This window comes from Xiphophorus hellerii, chromosome 21 (genome assembly GCF_003331165.1).
Source record: "Xiphophorus hellerii strain 12219 chromosome 21, Xiphophorus_hellerii-4.1, whole genome shotgun sequence".
Classification (NCBI taxonomy): Eukaryota; Metazoa; Chordata; class Actinopteri; order Cyprinodontiformes; family Poeciliidae; genus Xiphophorus; species Xiphophorus hellerii.
This window is the reverse complement of record NC_045692.1, coordinates 23,213,072-23,235,043: the sequence shown is the minus strand read 5'-3', so window position 1 is coordinate 23,235,043 and position 21,972 is coordinate 23,213,072. Positions and strand designations below refer to the sequence as shown.

General features: G+C 37.2%; 1 protein-coding gene across 1 annotated transcript in view; it reads right to left on the bottom strand.

Moving 5' to 3' along the window:
* LOC116711450 (cadherin-20) overlaps nt 1-16,325 on the bottom strand; it is a 94,356-nt gene extending 78,031 nt beyond the window's left edge. The window contains exon 1 of the mRNA XM_032550768.1: nt 16,100-16,325. The gene's annotated coding sequence lies outside the window, so the exon portion shown is untranslated. The remainder of the gene's footprint in view (nt 1-16,099) is intronic.
* Nucleotides 16,326-21,972: the final 5,647 nt, after the last annotated feature.

Genomic DNA, 21,972 nt, shown 5'->3' with positions numbered 1-21,972 from the left:
TCTAATTTTAACAAAAAAAATGTTTTAACTGAGCATAAAAACCTGCCGTGTTAATGTAGCCTTTGTTGATTTCAAATATTTAAATATTAGTCTTTTTTTGATTTTCTTTACCTGTATGTCGAATTTACCTGTATCTACATGTTTTATTTGTTTTAAATTTAAATGTCAATCATTTCTTTGGTTAGTACTTTGGTCTTTGCTGCTTCGAAAGAGCTTGGCTGTTAAGATAATTAGCGTTTTAGTAGCTTAGCTTTTTGGGAGCGCTAATGTGCTAATCTTGAATTTGAGAAGACGATAAGCTTGGAGTAAAGTAGAAAGAGCATGATTGATGATACAGATAATTCTGTTATCTTGTTTTTCAGAGGCGCTGCATCATCTACTGGTTTCCAGTTTTCAAAATTGGCGGTGAAACTTGAGGATTAGGAAGTGGAGTCAACAAACCAGTTGACGTTATGGACCGTGTTCGTCTTCTTTACAAAGTCTGTCTGTAAGTACCCCAAAACTCGATTAGCACACTATTAGCTGAAATCCAACCAATAATTTGATGAAACCCAAGGACGTCTACTTTAAAACCAATTTAATCCATTAAAATCTCAAACAACTGTGGGAATTTTTAACGACAAGACTTGAAAACTGTTAAGAAGCTCTCCCACCAGTTTGGATAAACCTTCACAGGAGACATTCGATAGTTCAGGGAGAATAACTGATCCGCCCTACCGATTGTAGAGGCAATAACAAACGCCGTAGTTCCTTTTCTACATTTTCTATTCTGTCTCATCTGCTGCTGCAGACTCTTGAGCTCACAGAAAGGACACAGGTAATGTTATTTCAAAGGAGAGAATCGGCTACGGAGAGCGGGGAGGGGGGAGCAGAGACTATGGCTGATGTCTTTTGAACCCTGGGATCAAACGGCTCATCCATGTTAGTGTGTGGAAGTGGGGAGGTGCTCGGCCCCGACGCTCCCACCTATTGCTGCAACAAGGCGCCAGGGATGTCGGCTGCATCAAACAGCAGGAACTCTGATGAATTTGAAGCTGTGTGTACTCTCAAGAGCTCAGCAAAACAAACAACATTTGTAGAGTATTTGTTTGGAAATAGAGCACGGGTTATGTTTAGAGCATCTCTCTTTTAACTGCAGTTATGTGGTTCTGAGTGCTTTACATATACATAGAAAGTAGAGCTGCAACTAACTGTTTTATTAAACGATTAATCAATTATGTTGACGATTAATCGCTTAAGAAAATGTAACATTTCACATTCTTTTAACCACTTAAACCTTTTTATACAGTACTAGAAATACATTAAAATGTGCAAATAAACAAATAATTCAATCTATTTTTGTACATAATAAAATAAACATTTTATTCTCTAAAATGTTTCCTTTAGCATCCCTTTAGTAAATCTGAAATGGGTGAAGCTAAAACTATTTTGCTTGAGGAGTTTTGGATAAGACTTGATTACAGCTGAAGGTGTTTTTATTTTAAGTGGCCTTTTTTTAAAGTCTGTTGCATTTTCTAGTTAAGAATTAATCAATTACTAAATTAGTTGACTTCATTTCAATAATTGGTTAATCATTGCAGATCTAATCTCATTAGTTCAATAGCAAGATTAGCATCTAATCTAATCAGTCATATTTAAAATACGCATTACCTCTGTCTATAATTTATGACTGTATTAAATATTATTTTAATATGTTTTTAGCCGGGGAAGAAGTTTATAAAAATTGATTGTCAAAATTGACATGTTGATGTAGTTTTTGAATTACCACAAGGTGGCGATAATTCACCATTTTGTTTGGCTAGCTATAAGACACTTCTAAGAATGGGAACAACAAAAATCATTGAAAAATGTATAAAAAATTATTATTTTTTTCTCTTTCCTTCCTGCGTTTCCTGTCACAGTAACACATTTTGCAGAACGATGAATTGATCCAGAAACTATTGCGATAATATATTGATAATGGCATGTTAATGCAAATTTGCCATCTTAAAGACTAATAAACTTGCATTATGGAAGGAACATCAAACACTGGAACTCAAAGATGTTTTATGTATCCAAACTAAAACACAACAACCAAAAACAATGAATAAAATGCACATAATAAAAAAACACACACAACCATAAATACAAAGAATTTCAGTGTCTCTATAAGCAAACAAACCCTTTGAAAAATCGTCATAATGGAAACTATTTAATTCATTTTAATTTATCATAGGATTAGTTCATTGTTTAGTTTTTTAATTTGACAGGTTTTAGTAAAGGTCAGCTAACTCTAAAATCTGAAATTGGCTAAATTAAGCCCATAAAATAAACATGAAGAAGCTCTGAGCAGGACTGGAGGTGAGTAAACAATATTTATCTGAACCATATGGACGAACTTTCACAACATTAAACAGGCATTAGCCCAAAGCCATAAAGCCACATCCAGATTTAACACGTTTACATTCACAAATTCAACCTTCTTAGATCTGTCTGGAGCTAGAATCACGTTATAATGACGCATTTTGTGTTTTTTAAACAAATATCAAGGAGTAAATACGTTATGGGTGGCCACTTGTTCTTGTACGGTGCAGTGTGAATATTTCTTAGTTTCGGAAACACCTTTTAGAAACATGGAAATTGATATTCTTCAGATTGTTTTTGAAGATGCCGATGCCACAGAGACCATTTTAATGTATAATTTCCACAGTTATAGGCCAGTTTGTTTACTTTACCACATTAAATCCCAGTAGAATATATTGAAGTTTGCAGTCCTTAGTGGATTTTTCTGTTTTTATGTAAAAAATAGTGATAATAATGAACAAGCGAACGTCTTTGCAGTCCATGAGGGGGCTGTGCAACAAGCTGTTAACAGTACTGGCATTTTTGCAGCTTATTAAATTGAACGTGTCGGCATACAGCTGCTCAACAACACATCTAGCACACAGTTGTGTTTCTGACCATCTGCTCGCTGTTGTTTCTTCTTTTTATCTTTGTTTTCCTTCTCCACCAAGTTCACAGGAAGGCTCTCGCTCTACAAAATGTTCGTTTTACACTCATCATTTAGTTGTTTTCATATCATCCACTGGTACAGGTACAGTTTCAGAATGTACAGCAGGTACAAAGGATGGTAATTTGTGAAAACTGAGGTTGAAAGCATCTTCGTGAGGCAACAACTAAATCCAGTGTTTTATTGCTTCACCTCTTCGCTGTCTCACATAAACAGTATGAGACTTTCTTTGTTTCTGTTTGCTATCGATCGAACGCCTCTGGGTATGAAAGAAAAACGATGACAGGAACCCAGATAGACGTCTTCACACGTTCTTTAAAAAGAGATTCACTTCCTTCGCAGCTGCCGATGAGCCCGGCGATAGCTGCATTATGAGGCCCGCGCTTTCTGCAAACTCTCAAGGTGGATACGCGAGTGTGTTGGTGTGTGCACAGACCCGGATCTTCTCTTTCATCCCCGCATCTGTGGCAGGCTGCCACGGGCCCGTATCATCTACCACAATACACCTGTTGGGGCGAATTTGATATCTGAAGATAATGGATTGGAGTTCAAAGAGGAGAATGTGGACAGGAAACTTTTCCAGAGGTCGCATTTCATGAGCAATCTGCGCTGATGCAAGCACACACACGCAACGGAAAAACGCCCCGACACACACATGTGCTCACAAGTTACGAACACAGACACACACACCAGCAAAGCTGCGCTGTAGAAGCGAGCTTTGCATCAAGTTTTGTTTCTTTTTCTTGCAAATCTGACCAAATAGACCTAAAATCATTTTTCTTTTTCATGTTTAAAATGGCAGTATTTTGTAAGATCAACATTTATAGCTTTACATCATCTTATCATGATATTCCTTCTACACAAGCCTATCTTCTAATCCTTTAATCTCCATGGCAACCTTTCAGATGTGAAAAACTCCTGGGTGGACCTAGCCCCGCCTTCAAGGTGCAACTCCTCCCCCACTCAACTCCTTCAGACTAGCCAGCAGCAATCAGCAAACACCTGCTGTAACTGCACATCAACTGTAGCAGCTACTTCTCAGTACAACACTGGTAAAGCCGTTGTTAAAGGGACAATATAGGAGCCATGTTGTATTGACTACCTAGAGGCGGAGCTTCAGAAAGATGGAGCTTTCTTAAAGAGGCACAGGCCCAATTTCAAGGGGTTAAATTAAAAAGTAAATTTATTTTAAGTCATATTTGACATTTGTAGCATTTTCATAACAATTAAAGGTAACAGTCACTTGATTATGCTCTAAAATAACATAATACTGCCCCTTTAAGAACTAAAACAAGGTTGGGCGAGTCTCTACATGTCACTCATTGGTATGCAGCCCGTAAATCTGCCAGGTGCAGAAAAAAAATGCAGGTACATTAAATTTGTTCTCTGAGGTTACAAACTATATGCACCGGGTTGCAGAACCATCCAAAACAAGCCTGGCATGCAGGCGCGTACACACCCTGTTGGACCATGATTACAGCAGTAGCATGGCAAGTTGGTGTTTGCATTTAATATAATGCAGAATAAATAATAAAACAAGACGTCGCTCAGAGCACAAAACGTAGAATTAGACTGAATAGATCTGCCCTTATGGATCGGGCACATTGTCTCCGAAACCCGATCTACATCTTTTGTTGTTCAGCTGGTTTTCTCGTTGTATGCTCTGTAAAATGGCTGCTGGAAAAGACATTAAAAGAAGTATTTTGTGCAAAAAATGTGCTAAACATGTTTCCTATGGCCCATAGACCGTACAGCTGACAGATGGAGAAATGTGTGCCAGTGAAAAGAAAAATGGCGGAGAATTCTTTTGAATTTCAGGACCAATACAGATATTGATATTGGATCAGCGCATCTCTAATTTTGACCGTTAAAATAAGCGTTAATCATTAACACACAGGAAGCAGTAAACTGTGGCTCTGGCTCACCAGCTGAGAGTCACAAGGATGATTGATAAACTCTGTTGGTACCCAGATGGAAACGGCGGTGTTTCTCCAGCGTTGTGCTGTAACTCAGAAGCTGCTGATGAATGTGCAGGACTCACTGCGTTAGTTATGTTGTTGGATTCAACAAGTGAAATGTTTAATTTGCAGATTGTTTGCATGCTCTCCTCGTCATCAGACTACAGTATAATCAGTGTTTAAATGCACATTGTGCTGCTTCTGATGTTGCGTTCTGTCTCTTTAGTCATTTAAAGCGCTGCCATTTAGAGCTGGAGCCGCTTTTGGATTGAATCTGACTGACTGTCCTTGGATCCTCTTCAGTTTGGGTCATTTCTCTCGGAGAGCAAATTTATGCACAGATTGAAACCAAAACACTTCTCCAAACAGTTAATTAGCTAAACTGGCACACGCAAACACGTTATACGCGGTTAAAAAAACAGCACATTAAAATAAATGGAGAGAGGGACGTCATGCTGAGAGCTGGAGAGTATAGAAACCTAATGGATGTGTGGGTCAGATTTATGGCAGCTCATCCTCTGCTCTGCTATAGGATAGAAAAAAGTTAACTGGAGCACGCCAGCTCCAGACGCTATAACTCATTCCCCGTCTCGCTCCATTTTATCCGCAGGAGTACATTGGTGAGTATTTGGCTCATTTTGGTTGGGAGGAGCAATAAAACATAATCAGTGTCTGCCAGCACCAAGGTCGACCTGTTTTCCTTATTCATGGTGATGATCGTTTTGGCCTCCGCTGAAGGTTGATGAGCTGTTTATTTTTAGCCTGGTCTCAGATAATGGATGAGTTTGGGGAAGTTTAATTTTGAGTTAATTGCGGTTCAAAGATCAGATGAATATTTTATGTGTTTTTTCCTGATGTTTTAATCGACGGAGCGGATGAAGGTTTGAGCAGATCGATGGTGATTTGGGTTGTGGGTGTTTGGGTCGGGACTGTAACTTTCCACTGAAAGGACTTGCATGGTATATGTAGCTGTTTTGTTGTCTGTTACAGTACCAAATTTATTAGGTTTCTCACTCACAAAATACATAAAACAGAGACAAATGGCCATTATAGATTTACGCAAACCTATAACCCAAGAAAATTTTGTCAATTCAAACAGCCAGACAATTCAATTTACCATAGAAAGTAAAATTTTGTTTCAATATTGAGATATTAAGGGTAAATTAACACCAGCCGTGTTTGGTCCGCTTGTGTAGACAGTCCGGTTTGTTTGGTGAGGTGTGAATGTGCCTGAAAACCTTGGCCTCGGTTCGATTGACGTGAACTCGAATGCATATATGAACACGAAGCAGACCAAGATCACTGCACTGTGTGCAGGGCATTCTGGGTAAATACAACCAAAACAAATATGCTAGTCTAGCGCTAGCAGGAGATAAGAGTAGTGATGTTTTACCAAAGACAAAACACAAATTCTACAACCGCTAATATCTGACGTCACTCCATTTTTGTTTTCATTTCGTAAAGACAGAAGTCGCGCTGAGTGTCTTCTACTGCGGCTTTCATGTTGTTACCTTCAGTGGTTCTTGGTGCAGCGCCTCCACAGGCGAGGAAGGGAACAGGTTTTTCAAAGGACTTGATTCGTTTGACACAGTGCAGAGTTAGAGAACTACAGCAGGTGAAAACATAACAAATGTTGCAATTTTGTTCCTAAATCAAGCAGAGTCTACCAGACTATCGGCACCCAAAAACACAGCCTTCCTTTATTCTCATATCCAATTGTATATTGTATTTTGTGCTCCTCCAAACATGGTGTGTGTTGACATTCAGAGAGTTGAGTTTTGGTCTCAAAAATTCCCTGTGTTTCCCTGGCTTGTCCCAATCTTCTGCAGCAAATTTTAAACAAGCTCGAACATGCTTTTTCTTCAGCCGTGGAGTCTTGTGCAGTGAATGTGTGTGAATTCATTCCAGTTGATCACATTACGGGTGGGAAATCTCCCTAAGATGAGACTCTGTAACCAGCGGCAAACGGGTTCCCACTCTTGGGAACAATCTAAAGGTGTCAAAGCTCGCCTTTATTAAAGATGCTAAAGATTAGCTTCAGAAATTGGCAGTGGAGAGGATGGAATAAGTTTCTTGTTCTTATTCCTGAATCTGTGTGCATTTATAATTGATAATATTTAAGTTTTGGGTAGAACGGCCAACACATTTGAGGCTCCTGGATGTCAGCTAGTAGTTTCTATCTACGCAGATTAACAAAATAACTGATTTTTAACCGTGTTTGCTTCTTTGTTGGGTCCCCAGCAGCATTTATAGACCTGTCTCCAATATTTTCTGCTTTTAATTCAGCAGGCTGCCGCAGTTTATTATGAGCAGTATGTATTTTACGAGCCACGCTCGTCATTATCTGCAGTGTTTGGATCTGCTTCACTAATAATCAAATGGATAATAAAGCGCGGCTCCCCAGCAGTTCATTAAAAACCAACAGGCTTACAGTATGTTTCCACGCAGCGCTGTGAAGGACTGCCGAGGGAGAAGGTTCACATGTCAGATCAGCTCAATTTAAAAAAATATATTATTATTATTATTTAATTTTTTTCAAAACATGGCCTCGAATGTTTGGAAGTTGGAAAATAATAAATCCTGTCAGGTAGGAAAGCAGAAAAATATGAATTTGTTTAATTTGTAGAGCCGACGTGTTCCTGTCCGTCTCCCTCTAATAGATCCGTCATCTCTGAGTGCATTTTTCAAACTGGAGTAATTTAATAAGTTAATCAAATGAAAACCTGCATCTTCTTATGTGGGATCAGTTTGGGGATTTAAGAACTTGTTCTCCCACTTCATGCACAGTTTTTACCTTTACTGCAGTGTATTTAGGCTGCAGCAGAAGCCCAGGGGAACCAACTTATTACTTGGAGTTGTATTAGTTGTGTTGGTACTGACAGCTTAAATTAGAGCTGTACTTTCAGCTGTCTCGGTACATTTGTCCACCGGGGCTAAATGGATGCTTCTGGGTTTCAAACTGTGCCTCCAGTGAAGACGTTTATTGTCCAAAACTTCTATAAAAACAAAGCAATTACAGAGACGGTAGCTTCTGTTTATGATAAAGTCTGAGTGTGTCTTCTGTCGCAATATCAGAAGCGAGATGTGAGCCTCGTGTGTAAAGATTTCTTGCTACTTTTTCAATGGGTTTTTCTTTGATTTCAACCAAATGTGACCCAAAGAGCTGAAGAAATCTGGATTCTTTACTATATTCCCCAAACTGTGTAAGTGTTCAGTGCCTTGCAAAAGTATTTTTGCTCCCTGGACTCTTTCACGTTTGATTTAGCCTCAAATCTCAAACCATTTATTTCTTTTTTTTATGAGATCAGCAAACAGAAGTTATGAATAACTATGAAAAGGAAAGAATATTTCACCTGCAACATTTAGAGCATCTATGAAGCTCAATATTCAAGTCTTTATTTTTCGGCTTAACCTTTGGTTGGGGTCCCCCATTGCAAACCTAAAGACAAAGCTAGAAAATATGTAAAGAAACATTAACGTTTAGAATATTTTTTATTCACTATTCAATAATTATTACATTCATTTAGCATAAATGCTTCCATATACCATCAGATTTTAGATTGCCATGAGTTACGAGGCGGAACATTTTATTATCAGATAATATATTATGACTTTATTACCAGAGAATACAATTTCTCAACACAATCCTCTGTTTTGATTATAAAAATATGTAATATTTTATATTAATTCTATCGAATTTTGTTTAATTTCCACAGTTTTTGCAGTAGAGTCCTTTGGTCTTTCTTGTCAGAAACGTTTCCATTTTGTCCTAGCTTGAAGAGCAAAGCAGCTTGGTGAATTTGACTGGCAGCCAATCAGAAAATGAGCATCAGAAATGGCATTTAAGTAAATTATTTTAACCTATATTTTTTAAAATGATTGATAAAATAAAAAATTATGATGAAAAAAAAAATTTGCCGGCATCTTTCCTCCCAACTTTCTGAGGCCCTCACAGCGCCCCCTGGCGTCACCCCAGGTGTCTGCGGCCCCCAATTTGAAAAACACTGGTTGAGGCCATTTTTACATGTGAACATGCTTTACTATAAAATATTCCACTGTGTCCCTGGCTGTATGTTTGGAGTCATTGTACTTCGGGAAGGTGAACTTTCACCCCGGCATTCTTCTAGTCACATACACAGTAGTGTCCAAAGTACCGTTGCCATGACGACAAAGAGCAACATCCTGTATATTTGCGCCGCTAACGCAGGTTGTTTTTACTGACGAGTTGAAATCTTCCTAAAATGGAATAAGAGGAAGGATTTATCTTTTATTAATGATGTTTGTTGATTATTAAAATCAGTACAAATGACCAAAAATATCAGCAACTTTCATAAAATTTGTCTAAAATGATTCTTTTTAAAAAGAAATTCCCAGACTATTTTCATTCTAAATGAAATTTAAAACACATTCGACGACTCTATAAACTGTAGGAAAACCTACAAAACCCTTTGTGTTGGATCTACAATAACTTTAAACTAATTAAAATTCTTGCTTTCAAACTGTTTAAACGTATTGATTTTGGACAGTTTGGACTCCACTTTTTAACATGATTTCTCCCAGGATTGTCCAGTTTCTCAACAACTCAGACCAGCTTCCCTGTTTTAACCTAAAACAACGTAAAGCAAGTTTATATGTTTAGCACATTCCATCGTCAAAGCAGTTCAAAGTGCTTCATTTGATGAAAACATAAAAAACAAACAAGCAAAACACTGAAGTGCCAACATACAGGGAAGTGATGACAGTTAAAACCAGACTTCAGTGAATCAGCGTTCCATTTATTATTAATCAAAAGCAACTCAGAACAAATTACTTCTTCCTTTTAGTATCTATGTAAAGAAACTCTGTTTCTTCCAGAAAATGCTGCTTCTCCATGCTTGAATCTGGTTCTGGGGGTGCAGAGCAGATCAGAACCAGAAATTGATACAACAGCAGCAGATCTGTAATGTTTTGTGGTGCTTTATAAACTCACAGAAGTATTTTAAGGCTATTCTTCCAGTGTAAGTACTTCATACATTCTTTACATATTCTATTTAATGTAAAAGCATGGATGAGTTTCTCTAGATTTTCCAGAGACATTAGTCCTTTAATCCTGGAAATGCTCTTCAGGTGATAGAAGGCCGAGTTTATAACTGTCTTTATGTGGCTCCAGATGTTCAGGTCGGAGTCCATCACCACACTGCAAAAACACAAAATTTTGCCAAGTGTTTTTGTCCAGTTTCTAGTGCAAATATCTTAATGCAGTTGAAATTCAACAAAACTAACTTACAAGTATATTTTCAGCAAGAAATAAGAACTTGATTTAAGTCAGTAATTCCTTAATATTGATTAATATTAAGGAGATTTCCAGATTATTTCATTTCTAACTTGGGAAATAATTTGTCAGTGGAACTTTTTGGTTGGCTTTTCACATAATAGCCCCATAAAATACACTAAGGCTGTAATATGTCACTTTTATAAAAATATTTTTCCACAAAAATATTGAAACTGTCACTATGTTGTGACAGTATTGTATGAGACGAATAATCTGAAAAATCAAGCTCTTCTGTCTAACGAGAAGCAACCAGTCAGAACAAGGAGGCGGGTCTCAGCGCTGTCAATCATGCTCACCTCTCAGTTTTTCTCTGGTATACTACAGCTTCTTCATATGACAGCTGATAAATGGTTTTCCTGTAACGGTGAGTTGTTTCTCTGCCGTTAGCTCACTTGGCATCCCGTTCTCAAAAGTGACTGACAGCGCTCAGACCCGCCGCTGTGCTCTGATTGGTTGTTTTTGACTGGGAGCGGTTTATTTCTTCACAAGGCAATAGCAACTCAGGGTAGAGGTTGAGATCGATCTTTTCACAGATTATCTGTCTCAGACATGAAAACAGTTCCAACAAACATTTAAAAAACATATTTTATAAGGGTTATATTCAGCTTTAAAGCTTACATAAAAGGTATGAGTGCTTTTCTTAGCCACAGTTAACAAGCAGAAGGGTGTTAATATTTTTGTAGTGTTTTGCTGTGAGGCAAATTGCTAATAGTTTGAAATAACTGAAAACATTTTTGTGCTAAAAATCTTCTTAACTCCCTCTCCAAGCAGAAGCACACCGAGAGACGCCACACAGCCATAACATCACATCATTGGATAACTCTTTTCCAATACAGTGTTTAATTCCTCTCTCTGCTGTATTCTGGATCATTGTGGAGGACCATCAGTGCAGGGAGAAAGATTATCTTCACAGATTACAGTGTTTGTCTCATTTTCCCTGCAAATCGATGTCTTAATATCTCCAGTCTGCGTTTAGAGGCTGAAGCAAGCAGCTGTCTCTTTCTGTGAATGCTCATTGCAGTGTGGAAAGTGTCAGATAGCGATATTCTGACATAATAGATGAACAACAGCCATGAATGTGGATTCAGACTTAATTCAGTGAACAGCTTTGGTTTGAGAGGCTCTGCCTGGCGAAACAATAAAAACAAGAGAAACAATGAGCTCATGTTCTGAGCAGCTTCAGTTGTTACAGCTAGAACCTGGAGATCAGGCTGAAATGTGACCTGAACCTTCAGAGCCACATAAAGACAGTTACAAAGTTGGCCTTCTATAACCTGAAGGACATTTCCTGGATTACAGGATTAATGTCACAGCAAGATTTTAACTTTAGTCCTTCCACTGGCTCCCTGTAGCTCAGAGAATAGACTTTAAAATATTTCTGTTAATTTATAAATCACTTAAACGGTTTAGCACCAAAATATATTAAAGATCTGCTGTTGTATCAAATTTTTAGACTCACTCAGGATCTTCTGGTTCGGCTCTGCATCCTCAGAATCAGAACCAAACATGCAGAAGCAGCATTCAGCTTCTATGCACCACAAATCTGGAACAAACTTCCAGAAAACTACAAACAGCCAGTTAGAGTTGCTTTAGAACCATAATAAATAAAACATTGATGGTTTTCACAATTGTTGACTGTGTGATTTATCATGTTTTTATGTTTTCCTAAATAATTTAACTGCATTGCGCAGCCGGTTCAATCATTGTTGAAGATGGTTGCATAATCATTTCACAATGGAAAAATAACATAAATCTACACAGTAAACTTCTCACCCAAAGTCTATAATGATAGTTTATGGTCTGGTAAAGCCATGTCAAAATAAAATGAAAGGTTAATGCCGCAAAACACAAAATACCCACCAAATATTTTGGTGTAGTTTCAAGTGCAAGCACTTGAAATAAGATGAAACAGACTTATGGATACCATTTCAGAAAGATATAGTTGTTTTAAATCAATAATTCTTTAGTATTAATGAAAAAGCACTGAAAAAATTTCTTATGTGAATTTGTCAGCCAGTGAAACTATAGCTTTTTTTAATCAATATTAAGAAATTACTGACTTAAAACAAGCTCCTATTTCTTGCTGGAAAGTTACTTGTTGGTTAGTTTTTCTTATTTCAAGTGTACTAAGATATTTGCACTAGAAATCAGACCAAAGATACAAAAGATATTGTTTTTTTGTAGTGAACTTGTGAGTTTATTGTCCTGTAAGTTTTGTCATTTGGTATCTGATCAGATATTAGTGGAAATATTAGATTTTTCCTGAGGTTTAGAGGAACATTTATATGATACTCATAAACATCACCCCTTCCATTGTCTACTTCCCAACAAAGTAACAGGAGAGATGGTGTATTGTTCGAAAAGGTGTGACATTTCAAACATTTCCACAAACAACATATTGCTGTCTTTTCCTTGTGTTGAAGCAGCAGCAGCATAAGCCCTGAGGTCAGTCACTTCATCAGTAGCTCAGACAGATGACTTACAGCTCAAACAAAAGGATTTGCTCCAATGCACAGTACCGGCGAACGTAGAACAAGTCTCATCGTGTTCCTGCGCTTAAACCCCGAAGCTCCCGCTCCATCTTTCTGACACCTACGACCCGCCTCACAGGTGTCCTCTCTGCTTTATGGTGCCCGGGTTCAGCAGGAAGAAAAGCTAATTGTCAGTAACGTGATCCCCTCTTCGTCTCGTGAAGCATATCTTGGCAGGTGTGCGAACGCTAACGCTACTGTCGCCTGCCACGCAGTCGCTGATTGACGCGCCGTTGTTTCCCAGACCACAACAACGCCAGCAGGGTGCTTGATGCTCTCCGCGCGCTCAAAGGCGCCTTCTGGTAGCCCATAAAGCCCCGTCAGGCTCTGAGCCCTGCAGTCATTCAATTAGGAATTTACTGGGCTATTGATTTCACCACGAGGGTGGTGTCTCACATCTTGGAAACAATAAGGAGCCCATAAAAGCCTGTACCAGTCTTTTTACCTAAAGGGGTGATGACTCCGGCTTTACTGTGAAGAGAGGCATGAAAAGAGTGATGTGTAAAACGAAAACACATAAAGTCCTTTTGAATTCAGCCTTTTCACTGACCTTCACAGTCGTTGCTACCTCTTTAAAAATGTGTTGGCCAGAAGAAAAGGTTCCAATTTATTTGGTTAGAGTCGGTTATGATCTGGAACAAACTTTCTAAATTTCAGCCAAAACGCTGCTGAAATCTCAAAACAGTTTATGTCCAGTTACTATGAAAGTTAAGTAGGGTTGGACAGTATGCCTGAAAAATTTACCATGGTATAAGCGTTTCATATCACTCAATATCCATAAATATTGACTAGTTTTTTGTTTTAAATATCTGGCCTGTCTTACCCACAGTTTTTACTCCACACCGTTTTTTATTTGTTGCTAGGTAACCAAAGAGTGAGTGAGTTAGTTGATACCATCTTGTTTAGAGCGGTTAAAGTGTTTTCTCTGCCTACATCTCCCAGAATGCTGTGTGATTCTAACTTTGGTGAAGTTATTGAACTTATTTCGGACGTAATATCTATTGATACTGATCATGTGTCAATCGTGATGTTCATATTGTTACTGATTTATTGCACAGCTGTAAGTCTAAGGCAGTAAAACAAATGGACATCACCGGTAGTGTTTGCAAGACCAAAGAGATTTAACGCAGACATCATTAGTAACCAGAAAAACACACAGCACAGTCTCAGATTTTTTACATTTGTGAACATGTAAAACAAATCTTTAGCTTCTGTTATGCTATAAAGGTTTCCCTAAAGAGGCTGAATTCCAACTTTCATAAAAAATACATAAGCTAGGAGAGTGTAATAGCATAAAACAACTTGTGCCAACAAATCCAGAATAATTGTGCAATCATTTTAAACAAATTTTGTGAATTAGCTTAGAGCCACCACACCGCCGAGCTAGTGCTATATGCCACTATTGCCGATTGATGCACATTCAACACATACCAATAGTTGTATTGGTAGCTGTCAGACTTATAACCAAATCATGCCTATTTTGCTAAGTTGCATACCAGACAGATACACATCACAATCAGTGATTGTGTAAAATTGCTAACCTAAACAAAGTCCACGCATCTGAGAACCAATCACTTCTCAATAACCACTCAATAGACACTCTGTACGAAGATAAGTGTAGAACAAGAGGCTGGTTTTACCAGGCTAGATTATCAGAGTCCTTAATATTTATTAATGCAGTAATTTGCAGGTCTTACTTTTGTTGACATAATCAATCTTGACAGTTTACACTAATGTAGCCATGCAGTGAGTGTCCCCACCTCTGCATGTTGTTTGGCCAAAAACAGCCAATTCAAATAATGATATACAGTCAGAAAGCAGCTGTAATCAAACACGCTCTCCTTCATTTGACTCAGACACAGTGGAAAGAAAATAAGCTGGTGCTGCTGCTAATTAGCTTGGGTAAACATTATTTATCAAGAGATTCACTTAACAGATACAAAACACTGATATAACAACAACAATCTTGGTAAAACGACACATTTTCAGTGGTCTGGCTGTCGACTTCCTACTTAAATCCATCAGTTTTGCTTGCCCTGTTCTCCCCTTCCTGGTTTGGCTTGTTTATCCCATTGAAGACCCAAGAATTCAATTGTTTTAATGTGTTTTCAAAAAGAAACTGTTTTAAACCCTTTTCAACCAATTTTTCTGCCTAAATCAAACCTGCTTGAATGAACAAAATAAATCATGTTAGTTCTGATTCAGAAACCTATGACTTGTACTATCCAGGGTGTTTTGTTTTTTATTTGGGCCACAAGAGGGCACCTAAAAACGACCTACAAGCATAAAACCGGCATTCACCTTGATTCCTCCAATGTACAGTGAACATATTTGCTCATTTGTAGAAATTCAGGCCAGCTGGAGACAAAACTGTATTCAGTCCAACTGATTCTGCCGTTCTCTTTATTGCTGCAATTTCTGTAGAAAATGGGTGCTTATAAATGAAAACCAAGAAAAAATTTAAAAGAATCGGTTGCGGTTTAAGATTAATTGGAAGAAAAACTTAAACAATTGGATAAGAACCCCTTAAGGGAAGTCAATATTAACAATAAACAATGCAAAATGATTGATTTTTAAACCACAGCTGTACAGCCTTTTGGAAAATACTTCTTAGGTTCTGCATATTTCCCCCCACATTTACTGCTGTATTTGTCCTTAGCCAGCAGGATGTCACTGGAATCCAATTCCCAGAAGCGGCAGCAAACTGGCCAAGTTGCTATAACATAAATTTCCAGTAAGCGGTCATTTGCATTTACAGCGACCCCATGTGGTGTCCTGAGAGTTTCACTGATAAACTTTTTTCGGGGGTAGACACCGTCCCTCCAGGAGCTCTCAGTTGGGTTTTTTCCCGCAGAGCATGGAGAAACTCAACTGTTGCTGCAGCACGGGGTGAACTGACTACGGGGCAAATAGAGAGGTTGGGGGTAGTTAGAGGGGGGAGCTAGGGGTAGATGCTTAATGAATTCGGTCACGGCGGCGCACAATGAAATCTTTATCCGTCGGGGATGAGGCAGGGGACTTGGCAGCGCCCGAACGCATCGCGGCGAGGGTGAAAAATAGAAATCCCAGTGTCCCCTGTTGGCTCTGTCTCGTCTCAGCTGCCTTGGTTACAGAGTCGGCTGCCAGCCGCCTCTCTGTCCCCCAACTCCTCCATCACTCACAGCAACTCTCCTCTCACCGCCAACCGGTGCACCAACTAAACTCCTCAACATTTCCCCTCCAACTTCTTCACCTCCCAATGCCAAAGTCATGACAGACACAGAGCTCACTTACCTCCTCGCAGCTTGTAAATAAGTAAATGAAATCCTACCTCTGAAGAGGAAACCCAGAACTACTTCTTCTTCTTCTTCTCCTCTCGTTGCACTTTTTTCTCCCCAGTCGGGACTCCGATGGCAGCGGTTTCTGTAAGAGAAGTCCGATCGACTCGCCTCTCTGCAGCGCTCTGGGTGAGCAAAGTGTGAGACAAAGTAATCTTCAGGTGAAAAGGCAGACCCTCCTCTCTCCGCCTCTTCCCTGCGCTCGCAGCCAAGTGGACGAGCTCGCTCAGCTGCTCTCCCTCTCTGCTGCTCTCTCCCTCCCATCCCTGCGCCGCGCATCAATGCTCAGCCACAGCGATTGTAGACGAATTAACTCTACAAATCCAACGATTCTTCACTGCATATGTAGCACCCCCACTCTTCCCCTTTACTGATAGTCTATTAACTTTGTGCTCTGCATTGCAAAAACACTCAATCTTATTAAACCTTACTAATTTCTAATGCAAATATTTTAACACACTTTAATGGGACAAAACTCTCTTACAAGCAACTTTTCAGCAAGACCATTTAAGTCAATAATTCCTTAATATCAACAAAAAGGGCTAATTCCACTTGCAGATTATTTTACTGATAATATGAGAAAAATATCTAGTTATAAATGAAATAATCTGCCAGAAGAACTAGCAATATATATTTTAGCAATATTAAAGAGTTATTGACTTAGAACAAGCTCCTATGTCTTGCTGAAAAGCTTGTTTTATCTTAAGATAGTTCTACCAAAAATAATAGGTAAGATTTTCTGTTTTCGCAGTGTACAGCTAAAATATACAAAAAAACAACAACAAAAAAAAACAACACAGGCTTTCCTTGTGAGAAAGTACTTGCACTGTAAAAACACATAATCTTATTGCGTAATTTTGGTCTCGTTACTTGTGCAAATACATTTGTTTTGTCTTATCTCAAGTGTATTAACTTGCAAGTAACTTTTCAACAAAACTAAATGTTACCAAGTATTTACTTAGTTTCTCATGCAGATATCTTTACCCTAAACAAGCTCCTATAATTGCTGAAAATATATTTGTTCAATTTATAAGTTAGTTTTGTCTTATTTCAAATTTACTAAGATATTTTCATTTGAAACTAGAACAAAATACTTGGTAAGATTTTGTGTTTTTGCAGTGCAGGTTGAAGGACTTTCCCTTTATTATTGTGCATTCTTCACACGTGAGCACACACTATAGGAAAATTGGTTTATAAATTAATCATGGCTAAAAGCAATGTGTAAGATTAATGAGTAAATATTTACTGCCCCATTCCCTGGCTTAGTTAATAATTAAATGGTCTTAATTAAAACACTCAGGAGTGTTTCAGACGAGTTAACATGTCACATAGTCTCTTTCTTTAGCCGTTTTATTGGTTATTTTAGAAGTGGCAGGATAGGATAGACACAGGTTGAACAGGAGGTAATGTAGTAAAAAATAATGTTTTGGTATTTTATTCTGAATTTTATTGGGATTTTAAGTAACCTGTGGCTCTTTGGATCTTTAGCGCCTCTTAATAATTTTGCTAAAAAACAGCAAAACCAACAAGTTTTTAAAATATTGATATAACAAAATGCAGATCTTAGCATTTTTTTGCATGAATAAATCTTGTATAAAATTTTCATAACATGACATGTATGACAAGTATCAGTATTTTTCTTCTCATCATTACGTTGAATTGAACTCTGGTGCTGTTCGAATCAGACCGCTCCAAAAGCAGGAAGTGAACTACAACGCAGGGCATTCTGGGTGAAATACAACCAAAACAAACATGCTAGTTTAGCACTGGCTAAAGAGAAATCCTACTACCGATAAAATCTGACGCCACTCCATTTTTGTTTACATTTTGTGAAGAAGAAAGTTGCGCCAATGACTTCGTCAGAGGTTTTTGTGTTGTTTCCATTAGTGATTCTTGGTGCAGCGCCCCCACAGGTGAGGAGGGGAACAGGTTTTTCAAAGGGTTTGATTTATTTGACAGTGTGAAAGTGAGCCACAGCCACTGAAAATGTAACAAATGTTCAAATTTTGGTCCCCAATTGAACTGAATCTGTATGACAATGTACTTTTCTTTGTCTACATCATTTTCCACAAGCATCAGCATCCAATAGATGAAAAATATTTAGTAAATGTTCAATATTTTTCTTTGTTTTAAAACCTAAAGACAAAAATAAGAGAGTGACACTTTAAAAATGACCACATATTTCCTATAGACAATATTTATTAAACATTTTTCAGTTTTTTTCCCCACAAATGTTTATTTAACAAAAACGGCTCTAAACCAACATTTATAAACGTTGCATAACCTTTTTCTATACCTAGAGTGGAAATAAATAGATTTATGGTTTATCAAATATATGGGGAAAAGAAATCACCTTTTCTTTATGTCAACATAAACATGTAACTAGAACTATGTCTCAGACCTAAATCCACCTGGGAAGACCTGAAAATTGGCAAATATTCCAGTCCTTAGATATACAAAGCATATGTAACTCGAGGTAACTCTACAAAGAATTATTTTTTTTCATCCAATTCTTATATATAATAATTTGTGTTGGTGGTAAAATCCCAAGAAGATGCCATGAGGTTTGAGGCGACATGAGGAACAGCTCAAATACTTTTGCGAGTACAGATGTGTAAAAATGCAGCAATAAAAATAGATTAGAGAAACTCGACCTTTAATTCGAGGGCATTAATGCAACTGGTTAACAGCTCCTATAAATTAATCATAATGAAAACCTTTTTTAGTTTTATGCTCTTTTTATTAAATCGATCTGATTTAATAAAAAATCAGATTGCTTTTTGATTCCCTGAGAACGAATATGACACAACACAGAGATATAAATTTAAATAAATCCTCACAGAAAACAAACAAAAAACACACCAAAGATTGTTTTATGAGACATCTGCGTTTCTGCCCTGAAAACCAAAGACAAAACTCTCTTGTCATTTACCTAAGTTATGTGCGCCAGTTTCGCTGCCTCTGTTGCAGCTTGTGTTGCTAAACATCCCAACTCTCTCCCTCTAATTTATATATCAAACATGTTTTTGTTCGTGAGAAAAGAAATTAAAATAATTAAACTTGTAAAGGGAGAAATATTCTTTTTTTTCTAGTTGCTCATCCTTGACTTGTAATATCTGCAATAATCCTGTAGAAATAGTAACATGGTTAAAGCTGTGCAGATTTCCTTTGTGAGGCTTTTTATGGTCTCTTAACAGCAGTTTAATTCAGTTGCAGTTTTTTTTGGGAGATTTCTATCTGGTTTCCTCCTCAGCCAGTACGTAAACACGTCTGGAGATCGACTCAGCCGCTCTGAAACTTTCCACTCCGTTCGCTTGTTTTGGCAGGAACTCTGTGATTCGGTCATTTTCCTGCCACAAAACTCTGGCTCCAAATAATCACAACTATAGCTCTTGAAAACTGGAAATAAAACTTAAAAATATGCTGATCTCTGCTGTCGTTTTCATTCCGTAAGTCCGTATTCAGAAACTGGGTTCATTGGTTTTGTAAATGTCCTAAAATCTGGTTTCCATGCCACAATATGGCAACTACAACCAGATACGCAGGACAAACCTACAATTTTAGTTTTAGCATGAATTAAAGAGATAAACTGCTCAAAAGAGACATATTATTTTATTTTGTGTGTATTTCTTTCAGGTATTTAATGCTACCCTGATTCTCTATTATGATTCTAGCTCTAATGTGGTTAATTTCAGTGAAATTTATGAGGGATTAAGTCTATTTTCTTTTGTTTGTTTTGTTTTTCAAACATATTTTAGAAGGGAAATTATTTTGAAAATATATACAGTATATTCTATGGATAGTGAATGATGCCAAATATGAACAATAATAAAATAATCATTTTGATATGTCAGAGAAAAAAAATTCAAACTGGAAATAAATACAGCATCAACTTATTAAATATAAAAGTATTAATACATAACTTAGTAAAATGCATGGATATCATATTTCAGAGCAGACTAGAGTTTGCATTAAATTAAAACAATTGGTTATTTCTGATACTTTTATTGAAAATATTGACACAAATATCTTACTTTTCAGTTTATTTAATTTAAAACAAGACATTTTTCCGATGTTTTAAATGAAATAATCTGCTAGTGGAAATTGTACTTTTTCATAAATATTAACAAAATATTGATTTAAAACGAGCTGAAAAATTACTTGTAAGTTAGTTTTGTTTTATTTAGTGTATTAAGATATTTGCACTAGAATTTAGACCAAAAATACTTTGTAACATTTTTTTATTTTTGCAGTTTCTGAATACCTATTTGTTTGGTCTTGATCTTATTGCAGCCATGGCAGATGCAAATTGTAATTAAAAAAGAACATTATTTTTAAGAAAAATGATAAAATAGATCCAATAATCCAGGCAGTGTGTGTGTGGGGGGAAATCTAATCAATTGTTTGGGATCAATACAAGCGCAGGTCTGCAGTCGCTTTGTTGTATTTTGCACTGTTTTCTCTAACGATGTTGATTTCCAATAAAAAAACGGATCTTTGAAACAAAGTGACATCAGATGTTTGTGGAAATTATCTGCTCAGCTTTGTGGAAACGTCTCGTCCTCTTGAGGGCTAACACCATTATGCTAACTATGCGGCCATTTGCATTTTGGCATTCATCAGCATTACTGCAGGACAAGACGGCAATCGTCAGTATTTTTCTCATGAATCCTACATTTTAGAGATTTAATTGAGTGTTTAAGAAGAAGAAAAACAGTCTGGTTCATCAGTTTGAAGAGAGAAAACAGCGACCGGCTGGGAGGTTGTGATTGATTTCTGAGGTTTCTCCCTGAGAGATGAGACAATCTGCATGTCTCACTCCGTAAACCGATAAACGGCATCGATCTGCTGGGATAATAAGGCCGTGCCAATACGTCCCCGGAGAGTGAGATGAAGAAACAATTAGAACAGCCTGGCAGAGGCAGAGGCGGAAATGAAGATCTACACAAATAGGTCTATAAAATGTGAGAAACAGTTTCTTTAGGGTTTTAAATCTGTTTTAAATACCAGTTGTTCATATTGGCTTGGTTTCATTTATCTGGCCAATATCGATATGTTAATAAAAATGACTAATACCATCCGATACCGATGTTAGTGCCAATATATTACGCATTTTTAGAAATAAAGCTTGGATCTGAAGGAAAACAAACACAAAACTGCACAAATGTGTAATCATTTTATTATTAAAATTTAATAAATTATTCTAAAATTTGGATTAAGAATGGATCAACACTGAAAGGAAAATTACAAAAATTGGCAAAAGAGTGCATATATTATGAAAATATGTCCAAATTGATATAAAAAAAATTCATTTTAGGAAAACATCTTACTTACCAAATAGGAAAAAAAAAATATATATATATATATATATATATATATACACATATATACAGTGCTGCTCGAAAGTTTGTGAATCACCCAAACATGGTCATTGTTTTCTAAAGAAAAATTATAATATTCATGTGAAATGAACATCCAAATCTCAAATTGTAAAGCAAACCTTCCAAATATTTACAAAGAAAAAAAGATACATATTTTCATTATTTATTCAACAAAAGTATTTTGTCAAAACTGAAAATGCAAAAGTATGTGAACTCTTTCAGTTAGTACCTTGTGTCATCTCCTTTTCAGCCGTTACTTCAACCAAACGTCTTCTGTTGTCACAAACGATTGTCTCACATCTGCTTTTTGGGATTTTGTCCAGAACTCCACCAGTTGAGGGGTTGGAGGGACATCTGGTATGTACCTGTACTGCCCGTTTCAGATCTTGCCACAGCATTTCTATGGGATTGAGATCCAGACTTTGATCTTCCTTCTAGCAACTCTCCCATAAATCCCACGTCTATGGATATTTCGCCTGATTGCA